Raw genomic sequence first — 25,023 nt, 5'->3', positions numbered from 1 at the left:
TAAAGCCCAGAGTGAAAGGAGCTGGAATCAGATGGGAAGTAAACAGAAGACTTGTGAGTCCAGGAAAATCTGCAGAAGACATTCGAATTTGGAAGAACAGAGGCCAGATGCAGATTTGGGGATCAGTGTTATCACCAGATGGCTGGGAAGAAGGAGTGGTTATCTGCAGAGCCTGGATGTTAGTTGATGGTCCTGAATCAACTATTTGGAATGCACAAGTGCTATGCGAGCCATTACAGCGAAACTTGCTAAGATACTGACCTGTGTCAAAGACAGAGGAGGACCCTTGCGGATAGTGCCTTTAGAGAGTGCAAAGCTGTGCTTCAGAAACAATGGCACAAGTTAAGTTGGAGTGAATCAGAACTGTAGTCGTGTCTTTGATACATTAGGAATGAACATTGGGACAGCAGTGATCATGGATCAGTATTGGGCATGTGGATCTAAAGCTTATATGAAGTTACCCATTGGTGATTCCTAAAAGTGATTTGAACCTTGACAGTTTCCCAAAAACAGATGCTCACCTGAGGAAGAAGAGATCTGTGGAGCTGATTAATGGAATGAAGAGGGAGAACAATTTCTCTGCCAAGTCAAGAGAAGCTTTTGACTCTATCCCGTATGAGCTCAGACTGTTCAGTCAGACTTCATCAGTATTCATGTTGATCTTCATGCCGAGAATCCAAGTTGGAGCAAATACCAAATGGCTGCAGATTACCAGATGGGCATTGCTGCAGACGATCAACACAACCGTAATGCTATCAGAGAAGAGATGAAAGCCATACGACTGATGACTCTTCAGAATAGATACGTCCTGGATATAATCACAGCTATGGATGGAGGTGTTTGTGCAAAAATCGGAGAATCATGTTGCACATTCATACCTTCTCACAATGACGAGAATGGCACCTTGACAGAGGCCATAGAGATGCTGACAAAGCTACACGTCCAGATGATAGACAAAGTAGAAGACATTGCTGATGACAGCTGGTTTGGATGACTTTTCTCTTGGGTTCCACAATAGATGGCAGACATGTTCAAGTTCCTTGGAGCCCAAATCGTTTTGGTGTTGCTCAGATTTTGTGTGATCAAGATAATAATCACACAATGCAAGAAGACAGCAAAGAAAGACATGGGGATGAAAATCATGATCGATGTTGAATCAGGATGGAAGGCTAGAGACTTGACAGACGAAGAAATCAGAGACTTTGTGAAGGCCTGTATCCATGCACCTGAGGGAACGAAGTTCTTGTATCCAAAGAACCATAAGAAGGATGTGGGAAGTTGGATCTTTTGCAGACCAAGAGGACAGTGCATGCTCATGACTTGGAACAAGGATGAGCATGTGAAATCAGCTGGATGCCTGAAGGGAGTCATAAAGGTATGGATCCCAAAAAAGCATTTCTTCAGACAAGGATGTCTAGATGTGAAGGATGATGGCAGAGTGGTTGATTAATCGCCCAGAGGGGGGAGTGTAGAGAAGGAGCTAAGTACCCCCACCTCAATCACCTTACCCATCTTGCCTATATGTTGGGAACCAGAGGGTAAGACACGTGCAGTACCAGTGAAAATACCAATACCAAGGAGGATCCTGGAAGCAAGGTTCCCATTGAGGAACCATACTTGCATATGAGACAGTATGATGGACATTTGAATGAAATCCCAGAAGAAGCAGAGCAAATGAATGGCAAAGACGAATGGTGACGTCATGCAGAGTCGAGGTGACGTACATAGAAGAGATGCAGAGACTAGAGAATGCAGATATTCTATAATGCATCAAGAAAGTATCGAAGATAAGTGGCATCTTGGGATCAAGATGAAGAAATGTATGCTACAGAACAGATGAAGATGTCAAGCTGTTTTACACGTGTACAGATGCAAAGAAACGCAAGCAGATGAAGTATTCTTGAGGCTAGCTAAGTAGTGAATAGATTGCGGCATGCACCACCATATACATATATATATCTATAAGTGAGTAAAGAATGGATGTTTCCACTACGTATTCTCGCAGAGCTGGGCTAAAGAAGGAAGGCCTCTTTTCTAGTGTGTCGCAGTTAGAAAACAAGTGAATTATGAAGTGAATCTCAGAAAGGCGAGACTAAATGAGCCAAGAAGCCAAGGTCTTCTCACGCTGGGATGAGCAGACATTGGATAAAAATCATGTGAAAGAACGAAGTTCCTGTTCAGCAGGTATGGACACAAACAAGGAAAACGTCAGAGGTCTAATAGAAAATAGAATTTTAATACACTAGGGCTCGATTTTGTGGTCTTCAGTCACGTGGAGGGATGAAGTTGGACGAACATGATGGTCACACCTACACATGAGGGCAGAGCGTGCCTTCACTCCCCTGAATTCTCCAGAGCAAAGAACACTCCCAAGGACAAGTTTAAAGCCCTAATTGACAGCAGACCACTGAGGTGATGATGGATGAATAGGCTAGTTGGTGGGAAGCTATGGTTGAAGACTAGCTAACCAGTACTTGGTAGCCCAGTCTGCGTGCTGCTAATTTAGGTGGAAAAGTACTGACAGAGTTTAGAGTGCCAACCAATGGTAGGGGGCCGCATGATTAAGGGTTTGTGTAGCCAATGGGACGTTGTGTATTTAGTGACGTTCATAGTGACCTGTTTAAGGGGAGGGCTTAGTTGCCCCAGCTGATGTTAAGAAGCCTATCACTATTCTTCACTCCTGTAGACGAGTATGGATCGTATGCTTAGAAGTTCCTCAAGAAACAATCACACTTGTCAATAGGTTTTTGTAGTTTGCCACATAGGATGACGTTAGTAATACGTAGGTTGAAATCACCTATGATGCTTTGTTGCTTTAAAAGAATGCTTTTTTTTAGATGCATTGAGAGATCTTACACTGAGACGTTGTTGATGTATGTTGTACTCCCTGTTTTAGATAATTGATATTAAAACAGTTATCCTTTTGCCAACTACCTGAGTTGTTTCAATTATTGATTTTTGACTAATTTCTGCATCCCCATCCATCTCAAGGGTATTGCTAACTCATCTTAAAGGGCTGGAGGACTCCAGTTCAACTCTTACTTATTATATCAAAAAAACCTTAAAACTCTTTCATTAACTGATTTAATTTCTATTTTCTATACAGAGTTGCAAAAACCCTGCAAAAGTGATGCCCGGCTGCAGTTCAGTCATCCTGGTTCCTCTCTGTAAGGAGGATATGTGCTTTACAAATAAATTCAAATTCAAATTCAAAAGTCTTTTAAGGGATTTTCAATTACGGATATGGAGAGTTTGCACTCTTCTATGCACCTGGGATTTGTAACTCCACCTCTCCTTAGGTAGACCACCCAGAGGGTGCCTGGAAACTACCTTTCACCCTTGAATTGCACACTGCTGGGGTTTGCAGTACATGTGTGCGATGAAATGACTACTTACTCACTGAAATACAAGGGTAGTGGCTAAACTGCCTACTCAGCTCTCTGAATTTTACAAAATAACCCTGAGTCCAATCATAAAGGCAAAACAGGAACAGATAAGAGATGTACCTCCTTTGCCTTTTGTGGTAATTTTGGCAGAGGGTAGGCTATACTCTTACGACAGGAGGGAATGTGCGACAGTAGCATCCCAAATAGCAATAATACAACAATACAAAATAAAGGCATGCCCAATCAAGGTTCTATAAACACATCAATATACAATAGAAATGAACGGTACTGGAAAACCCTTGTAAAGTAAGACAGTGAAATGCTGAATGCAATGGTGCAAGCACTCAGTATAATTAGCAGGGAGGATAAGGCAATAAATAACATCAGTTTTGGTAAAAAGGAAATGTCATTGGGGAAAAGGTGCAAAAGGGGGCTTACCCAGGCTCTAGGGTCACAGAACCAGTGTACTAGGGGGGCTTCGGCCTTCCAATGGTACATTTTTAGTTGTTGGTGGTTCAACAGAATAGAACCAAGCTTTTTGCCTTTGTGTGGGTGGGCCAAACCAGGTTTGATGTAGTGAGTTGCAGTGATCGAGACAGGGGGCAGGCATTGAGTTGAGTTCAAACTGAAGCTTATTGCGGTTCAATGCAGTTCAATGCAGTGTTTGAAGTGTGCTGGCCAAAGTTGACACTAATGATTGTTTGCATTAGAACTTGAGTTAGTGAGGAAAATGCAGGCGGTTCAATGTGCTGTTAGAAATGCTGTGGGTCAAAGCATTCATCAGATGCATGCTTCTTGTTTGAGCCAGGCCAATCGACGTGCTCAGCTGTCATACTGCAGCAGCAAACTAGCTCGAAGAGCAGCACAGTGGTTTAAAGAAGTCCGAAGACGTGCCAGAGACAGCACCATGGGTTATTTTGTGTGAAATGCTTTGAAACGTGGTCAAAGATGGTTTAATATGGTTCAATGTAGTAGAAAGGCTGAAGACCAGCTACTCTGTTTCTTCAGTTGATGTGAGTCCAAAACCTGGGGCTCAGGGACAAGATGAATCCTTGTTTTTGGTCTCCCAACACAGGGGATGCTGTATAACACCTGAATGGGTCAATCACCTCCACTGAATTCCTGGGTAGTGGTGATGCTGGCAGAAGCAGGTCTTGCTTTGTGTTCTTGGGTTCAGCCTGCAACACCTTCAAAAAGAAACTACCAAGGCCCTCATTACAAGTCAGGCGGTGGACCATGGTGCTATTAGCACCGTGGTCCATGCCGGATTCCGCCATGGTGGATGGCGGAATTACCGCCCCATTCCAAGGTGGGGCGGTAATTCCCCATTCACCATTTGCCCTTCCCCATTCCTATTTTTGTCCCATAGGGCATAATGGGGATGGGGAAGGCGCTAATTACGGCACCGTAAATTACGGTGGCGTAATTAGCACGAAGGTCGCTTAGCGCCTTCGACTTTAACGCCTGCAAAAAGCAGGCGTTAAAGTGTGAATCAGGCGTTAAGGGTTAACGGTGCCGACGGCGCCGTTAAACCCTTAACGCCTGACTTGTAATGAGGGCCTAAGTCTAATTTTTGCTTGTGTTCCAAATTTAGGGACCCTCAACTCCAGGCATAAAGCACAGATGGGCATTTCCCGAGGGGAAGCCAGACAACCGCTTCAAGATTCTGTTTTGGATGACTTCCTGCAGCAAACCCAAAGTTCTTTTTTGTTTAGGATGCGTGACGGCAGGACAGGAAGGAAAAAGAAGCCCACAGAAATTCATGATAGTGGACCCACTTCTTGCTTATGCTCTGCCCTGCCTGTTTGTATAAACCAACCCTCTTCTCTAACCGAGCACTTCAAAAGCCCTTTGGTGTTTCACACCCTTTTGTGAGGCAGATCTTTGTTATGGAATTAACTCTTTGATGCCAGGTGCATGGATATCTCAAGCTGCGAGATCCCAGGTCTGACAAAAAAGGTGTTACATTTCCTCCCAGAGAGTCAATTGAGGCATGCATCTTGTCCATTGTCCGATTGACTGAAATGCTGCCAGTCACGTGTCTGAAATCCACATAGCCTCCCAAGCTGTCTGTGCTCACAGGGAGGACACTAGTATGCTACAAATCAGATGTGGATTTTAATTATTAGATAAACCATCACCCAATGCAGAAAAAACGTAGGCATAGCATGTGTTTCCAGATTATCCTGCCACCAGTGAGAGTTTATCGTAATATTTGGAACATAGATATAGATTTAATTGTAGCATCTGCACTGTGGTGACTTTGCTGTCACAACAGCTGTCAAATAGGACGCCTGTGACTTCTGTACCTCCTTTGTGCTACGGAAGAGCAGGTGCTGCAGATCAGGATATTGATGCTGCAGGGCACAGGTGTACTCTATGCTTTTGGCATGGAGTTTACTGAAAGGTGAGTCTGATCAGCAGACCAGCCTTTTTGAGATGGAATTACAGACTCTGTTTTATTATTTAAAAAACATCAAACAAGCAAGGGCGTTTACCCCCTTACCAGATGACTATTCCCCCATAATGTGTGGTGATGCCCTTGCCAGGTTCACTCATGAATGTGGCAACAGAGCTGTCGTAGTGTCACTGGAGGCATATAAAGCCCAAGCAAGGCAAGCAGCATTGTATGGGATGGAATTGTGGGGCCTATCTAATGTTAACAGTTTGGCGTTGGCGGGGCATACATTCTTGAAAAGTTTCTTGGGCATCCAAGTACTGCCTCAAATGTACCGGTCTTGCTAGAAACTGGCTTTCAGGGAATAGAAACTATTTGTCAGTTGCGCCCAGTGTTTTATTTGGTCCACCTGTGGACAAGTGTAGAGCTTTCAAAATACAGAGAAGCGATGATGGATGTCTTGTCGCAGCAAGGGGGCACCTCTCTGAAATGGGCAACCCATGATAAAAGTCTGCTGGGGATGCTTGGGTTTAGGGATCTCTGGTCGAATCCAAATGGCATGGATTCCAGGTCCAAGTTTGTGGTGAAAAGGGTCATGTTGATCAAAGAGGGCCGGGACATAGATCTGAAAGCTCAGGCCTCGGAACCCTGGCCCGCTACCTCATTATAAAAAAAGATGTGGTCTGTGAAGACTACTTGAACTACATTACTCCTAAAAACGAGAAGTCTAAGTATATAAAGTTCAGTTTAGGAATTTTACCAAATGCAGTATTATTACACAAATAGAACTCTGGAGTATCTGCTAAGTGTATTTTATGTGGTGACTCAGATGAGGATCTCCCCCATTTAATATTGTTATGTCCTGTTACCAAAGCGCTGAGGGAATGCATTATTAATCCTCTTTTTGTAAGCCGTAGCTGCAGGACTATAAGTGGGGTTATGAACATGTGCTGGACTCTTCTGATGTTCCTGCAGTCTTTGCAACCAGTATATACCTTAAGTGGGTATGGAGGATTCGTGCAAAGAAAATGAGAGCCCTCCTGTAGCTCTGCTTCTTATTTGTTAACTGGTGGCTGGCTTAGGACAGAGGCACGTACTGTGTTTTAATTACTGTTATGATGAGCCTTGACCTGATCAACTGATCTTTTTGTTTTATGCTGATGAATTGTTTTATGTATTGTGGCATTTATGACTTTGTGTCGAAATAAAACATTTGAATTGGAATTGGCTCTTCTCCACAATGTGTGCTACTTAAGTGGTAGAGATCACAACCAAAGCTAGATTGCCAATATGAATGCTGTGATAATGTAACAGATACCCATTTTTTTTGTATCTCTTTTAAGACTTATGACAGTTTTTTGTGTGTAGTAGTTTTGTTAGAACACATGTAGTTTTTGGAGGTCTTTACTTTTTGTACTTTAACACTGTGTTTTTAGATATCTGTGAGGACAAAAAACTATTTACATTTTTATCATCTCTGTGAAAATAAATGACCATGGACATCATTCCGAGTCCGGCAGTAATCCTGCCGTTGCTACCGTCGGGTTGCCACTGGACTCGGAATGAATTACAGTGTCTGACTTCCCAGTGCCACTAGGCTATTCCAAGTCCGGCGGACAGGAAATCAGGCACTGGTAATTTTGACATTAGGCCTTAGGTGAAGTCTCCAGCACACCCAAACCCCCCTCTAAGAAGAGAAGGGAGTTGACAAGGAAAGCCAGAGAGGCAACCTTAAAGGATTGTCCATCTGAGACCAAGGGGAAACCTAGAGCCTCTAAAGGAAAGAAGGGCCCCAAGCCCCAAACCTACACTAGGAAAAAGGTCCTTGTTGAAAATCTAGGTGTTACCCCTGTGACCCCACCACCAGCTGAGGGTGAGTTGGTGCCAAATGAATCCCCAGAAGAACCCTCTTCTGATGAGTCAGAGGAGGAGGATATTCAACCTTGTCTAGAAGATCTGGATCCAAGAGACCATCCTGAGCTGCAGACTTTACTTGCAGAAGCACCCCCAAGGACAGACATCAGTAGGGGACAAAGTGAGGATCACACTGTAGAAGGTCTGCATCAGCAGGCCGCTTCCCAGAGTGAAGGGCAAGATCCTGGGAAGCATAGGCTTTACTGGGAAGATGGACTTCTATACGGTGAGCCTATGGAGTCTATTTCAGGAGACCTAAGGTGAATGGTGGTACCTCAGGAATTGAGACCCAAATTCCAATAGTTAGCACATAAAGTCCCCCTGGCTGGTCACTTAGGCTCTAATAGGACAAAGGAGAGGATTTCATTGTACTTTTACTGGCCCAAGATGGGTGCAGAGATTGAACAACACTGTAGGAGTTGTCACACCTGCCAGTTATCTGGCAAGAGTGGAGCCAAGAATGTGGCACCCTTAGTGCCTCTCCAAGTTGTGGGAGTTCCTTTTCAGAGGGTGGGATTGACATTGTTTTTTCCCCTAGACCTTCCAACATCTTCAACCAATTTATATTTACCATGCCACCAGGTACCCTGAAGCTATTCCGATGATAACTGTTACTGCTCAAGAAGTGGCTAAGGCCCTACTTTGTATTTTTACCAGAGTAGGATTTCCTAAGGAGGTTGTATCGACAAGGCGTCAAATTGTATTTCCCACTACATGCAAGCCATGTGGAAAACCTGTGGGGTCACCCACAAGTTCACAACTGCCTATCACCCTCAGACAAATGGATTGATAGATAGGTTTTATAGAACCATGAAGAGCATGATTGGAGCTTTGGAAGAACTACTTAAAAGAAAGTGGGACCTTCTTCTGCCATGCCTTTTATTTGCCTACAGAGAAGTTCCTTAAGCTGGAGTGGGCTTTATCCCCTTTGAGGTAATTTACGATCATCCAGTCAGAGGCCCTTTGCCCGTGATTAAAGAGGGTCTGGAGAGTGCTCCTTCCCTCAAGCCAGCAAGGATTACTGACTATGTGCTTGGCCTCAGACAGAGAATGGCACTCATGGTGACAGAGGCTACTGAGAATGTTAAAGCTTGTCAAGCTCTGTTTAAGCATTGGCATGACCAGAGGCAAACATGGTGGAGTTCACTCCAGACCAACAAGTTCTCATCATGGGGCCTCATTACAATTGTTCCAGTCCGGAAACAATGGTGCTGGTAAGCCTACCGGCACTGTTTTTCTGGACCGGCAAACTACAACTCTGCGGGAGGGTGCTGTCATGCCCGCCAGGGTCAGACCTGCTGGGCGGGATGGCACCCACTTGCAGAGTTGTCACAGGAGCACTGGTACTGTTGTTAACAGTGCTGGTGTTCCCGCATCCCCATTCCCATGGAGTTGTATGTGACTCCATGGGAATGGGGACTAACAAAATTTCTGGAGCCTGTCTTCCCGGCCACCAGACTTGGAATAGCCCAGTGGCACCGGGAAGTCAGGCGGCAGTCATTTTTTTTATGGGTCCGGCAGCAACCCGCCGGTTGCACTGGCACGGTTACTGCGGAACCCGTAATGAGGCCCATGGTCCCAGTAAGACAGAGAGTCTTAAAGCACAAATGGCAGGACCCTTCAAAGTTGTAGGAAAACATGGAGAGGTAAATTATTTGGTAGACTTGGGCAACCACAAGGAGGCACCCAAGGTCTTTCATTCTAACCATCTGAATTCTTATGTTTCTAGACCAGAGATATGAGCTTTGCTCTTAACTTCTGATCAAGAAGAAGAAGAAAGTGAGCCTCTCCCAGATCTTCTAAGGCATGGGTGCACAACATACGGCCCGCGGGCCAGTTGCGGCCCGCCATGCCCCTTTGACCGGCCCGCGAGGCACAAAGACTTTCCTAATGGAGGGCGGCCCGCGGCCGCCCTCCATTAGGAAAGTCTTTGTTGTCTTCCGGGCCGGTGAAAACACTGGCCCTCATTGGCTCAGCACACACACGCATCACGTCGCTCCTGCGAGCCACGTAATGCGTGTGTGGTGCACCAATGGAGGGCCAGCACTACGGCTGGCGTGGTCCATAAGGCTTGATGCCGGAAGGCATTTCTGCCTTGGACCACGCCAGTCGTAGTGCGATTCCAGCGTTCCAGCTTACCTGCCTGCCTTCCAGCACGTCTCCGGTAAGTGCTCTGTTTGTGTTTGTGTGTCGGGTTTGTTTTGCTTTATTGGGGGGGGGTATTTGAATGTATTTTGTGTGTAGGTTGAGATGCGGGGGTGGGGGGGTGTGTCGGATGTGTATGAATGTTTGTGTTTGAATGTATTTTGTGTGTAAGTTGAGATGCGGGGGTGGGGGGGTGTGTCGGATGTGTATGAATGTTTGTATTTGAATGTATTTTGTGTGTATGTTGAGATGCGGGGGTGGGGGGTGTGTCGGATGTGTATGAATGTTTGTATTTGAATGTATTTTGTGTGTAAGTTGAGATGCAGGGGTGGGGGGGTGTGTCGGATGTGTATGAATGTTTGTGTTTGAATGTATTTTGTGTGTATGTTGAGATGCGGTGGTGGGGGTGTGTGTCGGATGTGTATGAATGTTTGTGTTTGAATGTATTTTGTGTGTATGCTGAGATGCTAGGGTGGGGGGGTGTGTCGGATGTGTGTGAATGTTTGTATTTGAATGTATTTTGTGTGTATGTTGAGATGCGGGGGTGGGGGGTGTGTAGGATGTGTATGAATGTTTGTGTTTGAATGTATTTTGTGTGTAAGTTGAGATGCGGGGGTTGGGGGGTGTGTCGGATGTGTATGAATGTTTGTGTTTGAATGTATTTTGTGTGTTTGTTGAGATGCGGTGGTGGGGGGGTGTGTCGGATGTGTATGAATGTTTGTGTTTGAATGTATTTTGTGTGTATGCTGAGATACGGGGGTGGGGGGTGTGTCGGATGTGTGTGAATGTTTGTATTTGAATGTATTTTGTGTGTATGTTGAGATGCGGGGGTAAGGGGGGTGTCGGATGTGTATGAATGTTTGTATTTTAATGTATTTTGTGTGTATGTTGAGATGCGGGGGTGGGGGGTGTGTCGGATGTGTATGAATGTTTGTGTTTGAATGTATTTTGTGTGTAAATTGAGATGCGGGGGTGTGTCGGATGTGTATGAATGTTTGTATTTGAATGTATTTTGTGTGTATGTTGAGATGCGGGGGTAGGGGGGTGTGTCGGATGTGTATGAATGTTTGTGTTTGAATGTATTTTGTGTGTATGTTGAGATGCGGGGGTGGGGGGGTGTGTCGGATGTGTATGAATGTTTGTGTTTGAATGTATTTTGTGTGTATGTTGAGATGCGGGGGTGGGGGGGTGTGTCGGATGTGTATGAATGTTTGTGTTTGAATGTATTTTGTGTGTATGTTGAGATGCGGGGGTGGGGGGGTGTGTCGGATGTGTATGAATGTTTGTGTTTGAATGTATTTTGTGTGTATGTTGAGATGCGGGGGTAGGGGGGTGTGTCGGATGTGTATGAATGTTTGTGTTTGAATGTATTTTGTGTGTATGTTGAGTTGTGGGGGTGGGGGGGTGTGTCGGATGTGTATGAATGTTTGTGTTTGAATGTATTTTGTGTGTATGTTGAGATGTGGGGGTGGGGGGGTGTGTCGGATGTGTATGAATGTTTGTGTTTGAATGTATTTTGTGTGTATGTTGAGATGCGGGGGTGGGGGGGTATGTCGGATGTGTATGAATGTTTGTATTTGAATGTATTTTGTGTGTAAGTTGAGATGCGGGGGTGGGGGGGTGTGTCGGATGTGTATGAATGTTTGTGTTTGAATGTATTTTGTGTGTATGTTGAGATGCGGGGGTGGGGGGTGTGTCGGATGTGTATGAATGTTTGTGTTTGAATGTATTTTGTGTGTAAGTTGAGATGCGGGGGTGGGGGGATGTGTCAGATGTGTATGAATGTTTGTGTTTGAATGTATTTTGTGTGTATGTTGAGATGCGGGGGTGGGGGGGTGTCGGATGTGTATGAATGTTTGTATTTGAATGTATTTTGTGTGTATGTTGAGATGCGGGGGTGGGGGGGTGTCGGATGTGTATGAATGTTTGTGTTTGAATGTATTTTGTGTGTATGTTGAGATGCGGGGGTGGGGGGGTGTCGGATGTGTATGAATGTTTGTGTTTGAATGTATTTTGTGTGTATGTTGAGATGCGGGGGCGGGGGGGTGTGTCGGATGTGTATGAATGTTTGTGTTTGAATGTATTTTGTGTGTATGTTGAGATGCGGGGGTGGGGGGGTGTCGGATGTGTATGAATGTTTGTATTTGAATGTATTTTGTGTGTATGTTGAAATGCGGGGGCGGGGGGGTGTGTCGGATGTGTATGAATGTTTGTGTTTGAATGTATTTTGTGTGTATGTTGAGATGCGGGGGTGGGGGTGTGTCGGATGTGTATGAATGTTTGTGTTTGAATGTATTTTGTGTGTATGTTGAAATGCGGGGGCGGGGGGGTGTGTCAGATGTGTATGTATGTTTGTGTTTGAATGTATTTTGTGTGTATGTTGAGATGCGGGGGTGGGGGGTGTGTCGGATGTGTATGAATGTTTGTATTTGAATGTATTTTGTGTGTATGTTGAGATGCGGGGGTGGGGGGTGTGTCGGATGTGTATGAATGTTTGTGTTTGAATGTATTTTGTGTGTATGTTGAGATGCGGGGGTGGGGGGGTGTGTCGGATGTGTATGAATGTATTTTGTGTGTATGTTGAGATGTGGGGGGGGTGTGAATGTTTGTATTTGAATGTATTTTGTGTGTATGTTGAGATGTGGGGCGGTGTGTGAATGTTTGTATTTGAATGTATTTTGTGTGTATGTTGAGATGCGGGGGTGGGGGGTTGTCGGATGTGTATGAATGTTTTGATTTGAATGTTTTTTGTGTGCTGAGTTGGGGGGTGGGGGTTCGGGTCTGTATGGGTGCTTGTTTGAGAGTTTGCTGATTTGGGGGGTGGGGGGTTCGGGTCTGTATGGGTGCATGTTTGTGTGTGTGCTGAGTTGGGGGGGTGGGGGGTTCGGGTCTGTATGGGTGCATGCTTGAGTGTGTGTGTGCTGAGTTGGGGGTGGGGGTTTGGAGTTGGGGGGTGGGGGGTTCGGGTCTGTATGGGTGCATGTTTGTGTGTGCTGATTTGGGGGGTGGGGGTTCGGGTCTGTATGGGTGCATGATTGTGTGTGTGCTGAGTTGGGAGGTGGGGGGTTTGGGTCTGTATGGGTGCATGTTTGTGTGTGTGCTGAGTTGGGGGGTGGGGGGTTCGGGTCTGTATGGGTGCATGTTTGTGTGTGTGCTGAGTTGGGGGGTGGGGTGTTCGGGTCTGTATGGGTGCATGTTTGTGTGCTGGGGTGGGGGGTTCGGGTCTGTATGGGTGCATGTTTGTGTGTGTGCTGAGTTGGGGGGTTTGGTTGGGGGTGAGGGGGCCATGGGGCATAGTGTTTGGTTGGGGGTGAGGGACATGGGGCATAGTGTTTGGTTGGGGGTGAGAGGGACATGGGGCATAGTGTTTGGTTGGGGGTGAGGGGGCCATGGGGCATTGTGTTTGGTTGGGGGTGAGGGGGCCATGGGGCATAATGTTTGGTTGGGGGTGAGGGGGCCATGGGGCATAGTGTTTGGTTGGGGTGAGGGGGCCATGGGGCATAGTGTTTGGTTGGGGATGAGGGGGCCATGGGGCATAGTGTTTGGTTGGGGGTGAGGGACATGGGGCATAGTGTTTGGTTGGGGGTGAGGGGGCCATGGAGCATAGTGTTTGGTTGGGGGTGAGGGGGCCATGGGGCATAGTGTTTGGTTGGGGGTGAGGGACATGGGGCATAGTGTTTGGTTGGGGGTGAGGGCCATGGGGCATAGTGTTTGGTTGGGGGTGAGGGGGCCATGGGGCATAGTGTTTGGTTGGGGGTGAGGGGGCCATGGGGCATAGTGTTTGGTTGGGGGTGAGGGGGCCATGGGGCATAGTGTTTGGTTGGGGTGAGGGGGCCATGGGGCATAGTGTTTGGTGGGGGTGAGGGGGCCATGGGGCATAGTGTTTGGTTGGGGGTGAGGGGGCCATGGGGCATAGTGTTTGGTTGGGGGTGAGGGGGTCATGGGGCATAGTGTTTGGTTGGGGGTGAGGGGGTCATGGGGCATAGTGTTTGGTTGGGGGTGAGGGGGCCATGGGGCATAGTGTTTGGTTGGGGTGAGGGACATGGGGCATAGTGTTTGGTTGGGGGTGAGGGGGCCATGGGGCATAGTGTTTGGTTGGGGGTTAGGGGGCCATGGGGCATAGTGTTTGGTTGGGGGTGAGGGGGTCATGGGGCATAGTGTTTGGTTGGGGGTGAGGGGGCCATGGGGCATAGTGTTTGGTTGGGGTGAGGGACATGGGGCATAGTGTTTGGTTGGGGGTGAGGGGGCCATGGGGCATAGTGTTTGGTTGGGGGTGAGGGGGCCATGGGGCATAGTGTTTGGTTGCGGGTGAGGGGGCCATGGGGCATAGTGTTTGGTTGGGGGTGAGGGACATGGGGCATAGTGTTTGGTTGGGGTGAGGGGGCCATGGGGCATAGTGTATCTAGGGTCAATAAAATATATATAAGTTAATTAAACAGGCGAGATACAATAACTAAATAGAAATAAATTATAACAATGGAAAATGTGTAGTACAAAATGTAAGTTTGAAATGCAAATAAAAATCGTTACCCCTCAAAAACATTCTTTTTCCATGTGTTTAGTACAAATTGGGGGTTTAAAAAGCCTCCTGCCATGCCCCGCCTACCGCCCCGCCCACATTTACTTTTCGGCCCACTATTGCCCTCATGTAAGGTACTTTCGGCCCTCTGTCAAAATCAGTTGTGCACCCCTGTTCTAAGGGAACACCCTTCAGATGGGTCAGTAGAAGGGTTAAAACTCTCTACTAATCTGACAATGCAGCAACAGGAGGAGTGCAAAGCTTTGCTAACTCACTTTGGCCTTCTGTTTTCACTTACACCAGGCTTGACCCCTTGGGGCCAGCATGATATAGACACTAGTGATAGTTTACCTGTTAAAAGCAAAGAGGTAAATAAGATGTGCGACCTTGGAGTGATTGAAACTTCCACAATTCCATGGGCTAGCCCAGGTGTGTTAGCACCAAAGGCAGGACCTATGGAACTCAGATTCTGCGTGGACTATAGGGCATTAAATGCAGTCACCAAGACCGATGCCCATCCCTTGCCAAGGACAGATGAACTGGTGGGTGCTGACCAGTCCAAGTTTAGTTTAGTTTATTTATTTATTAGTATTGCGCACCTGGCCAAAGGCATCTGGGCGCATTTCTTCAATGTACGAGGTTACAGAAAACAAAACAGTGCAAGGTGGCTGATGCCGCTGTATGTACAGGATGGAATTTACAGGTATACAGGTAAAAAATTGCATACAATACACTCTTGATGTTGATATGATAAGGTAGCAGGAAAATACAAGATAAGTACAAAAGTAGGTGAGCAGACTGTGCACATATTTACAGTGGGATACAGATGTTATGTAGTAAACGTACGCGGTGACCTAAGTTAAATGCATGTGGGAGCATGGTCCTGTGCAAAGAGCCAAGTTTTTGCTTTACTCTTGAATGAGTGGTAACACTGTTCGGCTCTGAGTGGGTTGGGAAGTGTATTCCATAATTTGGCCGCAAAGACTGAGAAGCTAGACCCGCCTGCTTTTTGCAGCTTAAACCTGGGCGTGGATAAGGTGTGGGCTTGGGCTGATCTCAGCGGGCGGGATGAGGAGTGGGGTATTAAGTGGTTGGCAAGGTACGCAGGGGACAGATTAGACTGGCACTTGTGGGTGAGCAAGGTAAAGATAGGGCAAGAAAAGGGTCCTTCTCTTTTGTTATAGGGTGGCTTGACTCAAGAAGGCAGTTAACATAAGGGAAAAAGAAGGAGTCAACAGTTCCCCTCTTCAACCGTGTAAAAAGGTAAGCCTAGAGAAGCAGGTAGCTAGTGTGTACAAATACTAGTTATTGGAGGTCATAGACTGGTTTGGAAATAATTTTTGGGATAATTCAATTTATTCATACGTTTAGACACACATCTAAAATCTGTAGGTTCACAAAAACACAATTGAACCTTAAAAAAACACACATTTGAGCCCTATTGGGCAAACAAAAGAGTTAGGAACTGTTTTATACTGCACAGTCAAGTGAGGGTTAGTAACATAAATATATAGTGCGAGTTCAAATACTACTTATAGAATGGTAGTATGTTATTGTTGTTGACACATAGTGATGTCATCAATGACATTTGTGATGTCATCTTTGATGTCCTGGGTGTTAGTCTTATCAGTGCACAGTGGTGGCACGAGTTATGGTTGCCTAGCTTACCATAACTGGTGAATTTCAAGGGTTTTTCGGTTTTACTTGGAACCATAACATCCCTTTAACAAAGGTTTTTAATGATATATATATATATATATCAGTGAAAAAAAATGTGTTAAAGGGACGTTATGGTTAAGTTGCGCTACTAAAAACCTATGAAAATCAGTGAAAAAACTTGTTAAAGGGACGTTATGGTTCCAAGTAAAACCGAAAAACCCTTGAAATTCGCCAGTTATGGTAAGCTAACCAACCATAACTCGCGCCACCACCGTGCTCTGCTAAGACTAACACCCAGGACATCAAAGATGACATCACAAATGTCATTGATGACATCACTGATTTAGTAGCGCAAATTAACCATAACGTCCCTTTAACAAAGTTTTTTTCACTGAATTTCATAGGTTTTTAGTAGCGCAACTTAACCATAACGTCCCTTTAACAAAGTTTTTTCACAGAATTTCATAGGTTTTTAGTAGCAAAACTTAACAATAATGACTTTGACTTTATATACATGTCATATGGAACTGACTAGATCTCTTCTTATGAACTTGATGTCCGCGAAATTATTTAATGTTCGCGGACATGTTCGGAGAACAGTACCACTTCCTAAAAACTTTAGGGGGGGTATGTTTGATTGTTATATCATAATATAAGAACATTTAACAAATTCAAAAAGCAGCACACAAACACATTGTATATAGTAATACATAAGAAATGTAACCCATATATGTAACACACTAACCATTCATTTAAATACAATATGTTCTGAAATGGAATATACCACAAGAACATAAATTGGCTTCCAACATAATTACCTCACAGACACAACAGAACTGAGAACAAGACCAGACCCACTGAATACATAGGACTTATCTTACCAGAAATAGTAAGTGTACTTCATGTTACTCATATATTTATAAACTTTCTGTATTAGATTAAAAAATATATTATCTTTTCTTTTTTTTTCTCACAGAAATGTCTAGTACTCTAGAATGGCTAGAGGACAATTTCCCACATGAAGAAATGTCACAAGATAGTGAAACTAATGGTAAACACTTTATAATATAAACCATTTAAATATTATTATTTTGTATACATTTAACATATATATATTTTTTTTTATACAGAGCATAACAAAATAGAAACTACCTCTGAAGAAGCTGTTATGGAAAACACGCTTGACAACATAAAAGAAAAAATTGATTTACTGTTGACCAATTTTAATAATTTAAAAACTTTTGTTGAAGATCATTTTAAAACAAAAACGTCATACCATTGCCCCACATGTACTTGTCCCTCCTCACCATATCCCAGTCAATTATCCCCAAACCCTCTCCATAATCCAAAACGTTTTGATGAGATGTCCATCCCTTCCTCACCTAATACCAATCATGTTGAAACCCCAAATTCTCCTGTTTTTGTTTCTGTTTCTGCCTCACCTTCTCTGTCATAAATTATTAATATATGTTAAATAAAGTTTAATTTTTATATTGTATTGTGAACAGTTTCCGTTTTTTTTTAAAAACAATAAAAGTGTCCGCGAACAGTGCGAGTGTTCTGAAATGTTCGTACATAAACGAAAATGGAGGTGTCCTGAAGAACACCACACCTGTTCGTACTGTTCGCTAGCAAGTTGAAACTGTTCTAAGAACACACGTGGTGTCCTGAAATGTTCGTAAAGAAACAAAAATTAAAGTGTTCTAAAGAACACTATATCTGTCCTTAATGTTCGCTATCAACTTAAAACTGTCCTAAGAACACAATTGCTGTCCTGAAATGTTCCTAAATACACGAAAATGATGTGTCCTGAACAACAGTACAACTGTTCGTAGTGTTCGATACCCAATTGAAAGTGTTCTAAGAACACAATTGGTGTCCTGAAATGTTCCTACATAAACTAAATTACACGTGTCCTGAAGAACACTATATCTGTCCTTACTGTTCGCTACCAAGTTTAAACTGTTCTAAGAAGACACGCGGTGTCCTGAAATATTCGTTTCACGTGTGACGCACTTTTAATTACTTCAGAACCCGAACAGTGTCCGTAGGACATCAATGCGCATGCGCTAACCAATCTCCGTGCACTTGGTGTCCTGCGGACAGGCGCTTCCTTCGCAGACTAGTTTGCAAACAGATCATATGACCGCGCCCACGCTCATCGTGTGTCCTGAAATGCGGACACTGTTCGTGTCCCCGAACAATTTAAAAGTACATTTTCAGTTAATCCATAATATTTTTCAATAAAATCTCACAATGCCACAAGTCCCACAAAGCAATCTTGACTTTCTATATACCTTTTGAAACTTTCCGATCCTTTTTTTGTGTTCGATCTGTCCGCGCACAGTGCGCATGTCCGCGGACCGTGCACAAGCACCCCTATAAAAGACCACGCCCAAGAGCTTATTCCCATTGTGTTTCTGGCTATTCTTCAGAACACAGTGATTTTTGCTGCCACCTGCAGACTACACCATCATCGACATGGCATCCTTGGCTGCTGAACTGCCACTTGGTGCTGCACCTCCTTCAGCACCACCACCCCCCCTCCACCACCACCACCTCCCCAAGGGCCTGAAGAGGGGAACAGGAGTGAGGATGCAGAGGAGGAAGAAGAGGATGATGAGAATGAGGTAGAGGAAATCCCTACTACCCGCACTAGGCGTGAGTCTTGGGTGTGGCTGTTATTTACCATTCATGGGAATGGTCCTAAGGCTCGTGCGAACCATGTTACCTGCAATGAGTGCAAAATTATACTCAGTCGCGGGAAGCACGGTAACTACAGCTTTGGGACCACTACTATGAAGCGACACCTGAGGTCATTTCACTCTGGGGCTATTCGCAGGGTTGTACCTTGCGAAGAACGTAGCAGGTTGATTTCCTCTACTTCATCCTCTGTTTCTGATCCTGTCACCACAAGGACCACCTCTGTGGGACAGCGTCTTTCTGAAGCTGCCTCATAGGCCATACAGAATGCTGATGACCCTTACCTTTCGAGGGTCACAGTTGTATGTATGTACTGTGACACACTACTCTGCAGGGGGGAGCGACTTCGGAGTGCTTTTGAGACTATCGTCTCAGAGCACGAGAAGACCTGCTCACTACCCAAATAAAACCCACTCTACATCTTCCTCTCTGAGCTCGCCCTTTCTTATGCCTGTGGTTAGTGTCCCCCCCTTTGCCCTCCTTTACCCTCCTCTCCTACTGTGTCGTGTCTGAAAAACCCAAAAAATACAAAATTACAAAAATAAAAAAAAAATAAGGCTCTTTTCAGAGCCGCCTTTCACAGTTAAAAAATAGAAGTGAAAATAAATGAAGCAGGGCTCTTTGTATTTTTTAGAAGTCCGCGAACAGTTCGCGAATATTAAAAAAATTGGGTTACTACTCCATCACAAACATTGTAATTTTCTCTGGAAAGAAGTGGTGGCTCTGAAAAGAGCCTTTGGGTGGTGTTTGTAAGTCAAAAATTGTAAATGCTTAACATCTACTTCAAAATCGTTGTTGTAATTCCAAAAAAGGTCGCAATGCATTTTGTACATTTCTCAGAAAAATCTGATTGCCAGCATAAGTAAGATGGACTCCATCTCTGCGAAAAATGTATGTACTACAAAACATAATATTTCCATTGTGAAAAGAAGACATGCCAAAATCTCTTAGAAAGCCACAAACAGCCTTATTAACATTGCGCCTTGCTTTTTCCATTTGTGGACCAAATGAAGAAGAACGAAGCCACATTTGTCTCTGCGCAATCCGTGAAAATATCACTTGCGAATTAGGAAACATGTCCATAACCTTCCTCAGTCCTTCTTTCATAGCAAATTGCAAAAAAATTCCAGTCACATGCCCTAAACTGTTCTCTCCACAATGAATTACAATTATGTCTGGATGTTGCTCTGTCTCCAAAGTAGCACAGAGAGGTAGCAAATCCAACCACTTCATTCCACGTACTCCATGCCAGTGTACTTCCACATGTGGGAATCCAAGATCTACAGCTACTGCATAGCTTTCTGCATGCACCGTCAACCAATGTATCCACGAATCTCCTAAAATCCAAACAATCTGTTTTCTGAAACACACAGCCATAGCTATCTTTTGTTCTCTCAGCAAAAAGAGTATCTCAAAAAATCTCTCCTGGCACAACACACCCACCAAACTTTCCTGACCAATCCCTTTCAGTGCTTATTCTCATTTGCATGACTTCTGAACCCAAAAATCCCCGGATGTAACTCCCGATGTCCTGGAACTACCGCCATGTCCGCGGACATATCGTAACATGAACAGCCCTTCTACCATTTCCCCTACACTCTCTCTGCCATTCCCTCGTTGGATGTACCTCAAAAATCACATGACCATGCACCAATCACATTCAAGACCTCTACATCTAACTGCATCATCATAGATCAGCACTGCAAATGTACTCTGAATCTCTCTGAGTACAAGTGTCATATCATTGGCAAGCAGCATCTACCACAAATACTGTACAAGTCTTCAAGATTTCTACTTGCAGCTCCACGCATATCCATATGCATGAACACAAACTTCAGGTATGCATATTTTCTGTATACTACATGACATGGCTCTCAACCATTTTTGTTTTACAGGCGGGTGAAATCACCCGATTTTGTTTTTAGCGGGTGAGACGCCCATTGGAATGAATGGGCGTGCAGGAGGCTTGGCGGGAGAGTCTGCCCTTTACAAGGCGTGTGACACCGGCTAAAAGCGTGTGACTTGAGAGCTATGGTAGATGAACACATTTTCAAACAGACTTTTACCTTGTAAAATCTGTTAAATGAATTTACTGTACTTTTTTCTATTTCCTAAAATCAACTACCACTTATACACCTTTATACTTTTTACTTTCTTTAAACACACACACTCAAATCATGTTAAACTAACATTTTTTAAATGAAATATATAGACTACATATATTCAAACAAAATTGCATGCAAACACAATCTATGTTTGAACCTTTATAAAAATACTTATACAATTTCATATTTTTTGTTTTTATTTATTTATTTATTTAATTACTTTAAAATAGACATGACATTGAGGCGCTATTACCTAGAACAGTTTACTTACAGAAATAGTGGTATTCACTAATATATTATAAATTTCACAAGACATAGTAAAGATATTTTATTTTTGCTACAGTTAGTCATTCAATACAATTTGTTCATTAAGAGCATATCATATACACTGAACTGATGCAATGTATCTTATGTAAATAAATTAGTTTAATAGTTTTACAGAAGGCACTGAGGATTTCAATTAAAAAAATCAATATCTAAATTAAAAACAGTGCTATATACAAACAAAGTTACTAATTTGAAGCTTTCACAGTTGCAGTGAAGACCAGTTTCCTGAAAAGAAGCAGCCGAATTCGAAGAAGAAAGAAAAACTAAGAAGTTACCTGTTAATTAAAAAAAAAAAGTAAGTGAAATATCACCATATTATTTATATTATTAATCAAATATACTATAACATTAATACCAGCTATTTTGGTTTCTTAAAATAGAGATTTTGTACCATTTTGTCCAAAAATTTCCATGTCGTAAAAAGCGATTTACAACCAGAATGGCCCACAAATTTCTATTTTTGGACACACAAATTAGCCAACTGAACCACTACAATTTTCATATTATAGAACAAACAACTGTTTTAATTGTATACATTACATTTACTATTTGTACTTTTCCACACCACTAGCTTACTTTTTTTTGTCATCTGAACCCCAGTTTAGTTACACATAAATTCAAGAATACCTACCCCTACTAGTTTTAGTTCTCAATGCACAATCACACACCATTACATACATCTTTATCATCTTACTCAAACACTCATGCACACAGCACACATATATTCCAGAACACCCCAACCCATATCTTCTTTATTTTTTTCAACAGACCCTAAAGAATGCCTACCAAAAGAAAACTCCGTAGAAAGCAACGCAAAATTAGAGCAAATGAAAATAAAGGTGTCCAACATAAGCATCCATCTCTAGCAGAATTTGTAAAAAAAGTTGAAACAAAACAGCTAATACAATAATTTAGTGAAACACAAAAAGTTTCAAGTACAACAACTTCGCTTCCTCTATCAAAATGTAAAACAAACCAAAAAACAATTAACAGAAAATCACCTATCAGTACAGATAAAACTACTTCTTTAAATTTTAATATAGTGCAAAGTAAGCATACCAAGAAAAGTATTTTAGCCAAAATATACCGCCACAAAGTCCTTCAAAATCTTATAAAAACAGGAGAGAAATCAGGTTCATAGCTTAAAACCTATCGTAGGAAATTAATCTTAGAAGCATTGATGGACAGTGCAATTCTTCTCAAAAGAAATTTATTTATTTTACTGTTAAACAAAATGAAACCACTAACAAAACTAATAACTAAATTACAAAAAAGACTTCTCAATAAGCGAAAAGTCAACAGAAAGAACTTCTTAAGTATCTGCGGAGGTGAATGGAATCACACTACGAGCACAGAACCATATTTTAATGAACAAGCGTACAAACAAAAGCAAACGAATACAATTGCCATAAATAGCAGTGGTCGAGGTTATGAAAAAGTGAATAATACCATAATGGAACAAGAAGTACTCCTTACAAAAATATGCCCTGAAAACTTAAAATTACCCCTCCATTCAACTGAATCAAAACGTCTAGTGTACAAATGGCCATGCACGTCAATGTGTAACATTCCCAAACAATGTTTCAAATCTTTATACCAATTCCTCAATAAATATGTAAAAAGCAAAGACAAAATCAAAATTAAATTACTGCAAAATATAGATACCTGTCCAGTGCGCAAGTACACAGGACTACAAGGACATTCATTGGCCTGCATTACAGGACCTACTTGTAAAACCACTTTCCATGATATCAAAAGGATATCAACACATCATTCAACTATAAGAAATCTAGTCTATAAACTGTACTATGCTAAAAGTCATGCTTTAGCACTAGCAAAGTTAAATAACATCCTTCTACATGGTACAGCAAAAGACCTACTTGAAGAAATTCACTATATCCAGAAAAAATATTTTGGAAGTGAAAGCCATTTACAGAATGAAATAGCTTTAAACCAATTAAGCAACAATTCTACACATGGCAACCTTTTGCTAAACACATACAAAAAAGAAATACTAAAATTTAAAAGTACATCAGCTGAAGTACCAAACCATGTATGTGTATGTTGCCGTAGAATTTTTTATAAAAGTAACACAAAAACTGTGGACCTATCATACAAAATAGAAGACAATGAAGATTCTAAATGGTTTGAATTAGCTCTCTACCTTCTAGCAGAAAACAAATATGAAATAACTGAGCCCTTAATACTTTGCAGTTATTGCACCACAAAACTTGACAACAACCAAACTCCTTCATGTTCTATCACAAATAATTTGGAATTATACCCAGTACCAAAACCTCTACAACAACCTAATTTATATGAGAGCATCATAATTCAAACAGTACACCCATTTCAAGCAATAATACGCCTTCAACCAAAAACAGCAAAATTACCTCCCTCTGAATTGGTAAAAGGCATTCGTGGAAAAGTAGTTTATTTACCATTAAACTTAAAAGAAAATGTGCACACTCTAGGAGTGCAACGTCCAATGCACCAATCTTTAATTATATTAGTAAATGGAGTACCTACAAAAGACAAAAAATATGGCAACAGCTGGTAGATTTATAGAAAGTTAGACAAGCCTTCCAATATCTTAAAGAGAATAATGAATATAACAAAGAAATTAATATTGAAGAAAACTTGAAAGATACAACTGAAATAATTCAAGAAACAGAAGAAGCTGGTCAATTTGAGCTACTAGATCCTGCTACAATATCAAATACTTTAGACCAGTATACAATTCATCCTTTGCACTGTAATGACACCGTACAAGATGTACTGGAAACTTACCAAATGCGTCAAACAAAAGGATCGCCAATCAGTATATGGGAAAAAAGTATAGAAGCACGTGCTTTTCCTCTACTCTTTCCAACTGGCAAAGGAGGAAGATATGATGATAGACCTATTCAAATATCAGCTTCAGAATACCGCTCATTACGGATGTATTCTGAAGATCCCAGATTTAGACAAAATGTGGAATACATATTCCACCTACTCTTTGAAAGTGAACTAGCAACTTTATGTTACAGAGTTGCACACATATTAAAATCACGATCACACTTTCAAAATATGACAGCTACACAATTATTAGAGAAAGTGCAACAAAAGGATGAGATTTTACAATCAAATATTACAAATCTATTAGCAAATATGCGTGGTACTAAAGAGTACTGGTTTCGACGTCATGGAGATGTACGTTGTATGATCAGAAACCTTGGCCCACCCACTTGGTTTGTTACATTAAGTTGTGCAGAATATGCATGGGAAGATTTACATGATTTCCTACGCATATCAAATAAAAACAAAACAAACATAGATATTCTAACACCTGGAGAACTTTGTTCTTTGGATCCTGTTAATGTTTCAAGATATTTTCACCATCGCTTCATTGCTATGCTACATTTTATTTGTAATAAAACTGTTCCTCCCCTTGGAGAAGTGCAACACTTCTTTTGGAGAAAAGAATACCAAGCCAGAGGAGTACCACATATCCACATGCTTTTATGGATTAAAGATGCTCCTAAATTTGGTCAAGACAGTGATGCCACTGTTTTACAGTTTATTGAAAAATATGTCACTTGTCAAATTCCATCAGAAGCCACAAATAGTGATCTTTGTGCACACATTTTACAATTTCAAAGACACAAATGTGGAAAATATTGTTGTCGCAAATACAAAAACAAAGGTAAATACTACACCAAATGCCGATTTGGTTTCCCTAGACCAGTTACAAATACAGGTCAAGTAAACAACCTCATGTCTTCAGTTAGACATACTGTTAAAGGAAAGTCACCTAAAAATACATATTACATAAAAAGAAAAGAAGAAGAAAAATATATCAATGATTATAATGCAATCATTGCCCAC

The sequence above is a fragment of the Ambystoma mexicanum genome, chromosome 13, assembly GCF_040938575.1.
Source record: "Ambystoma mexicanum isolate Mex_15411 chromosome 13, UKY_AmexF1_1, whole genome shotgun sequence".
Classification (NCBI taxonomy): Eukaryota; Metazoa; Chordata; class Amphibia; order Caudata; family Ambystomatidae; genus Ambystoma; species Ambystoma mexicanum.
Note: the sequence above shows the minus strand (reverse complement) of the source record.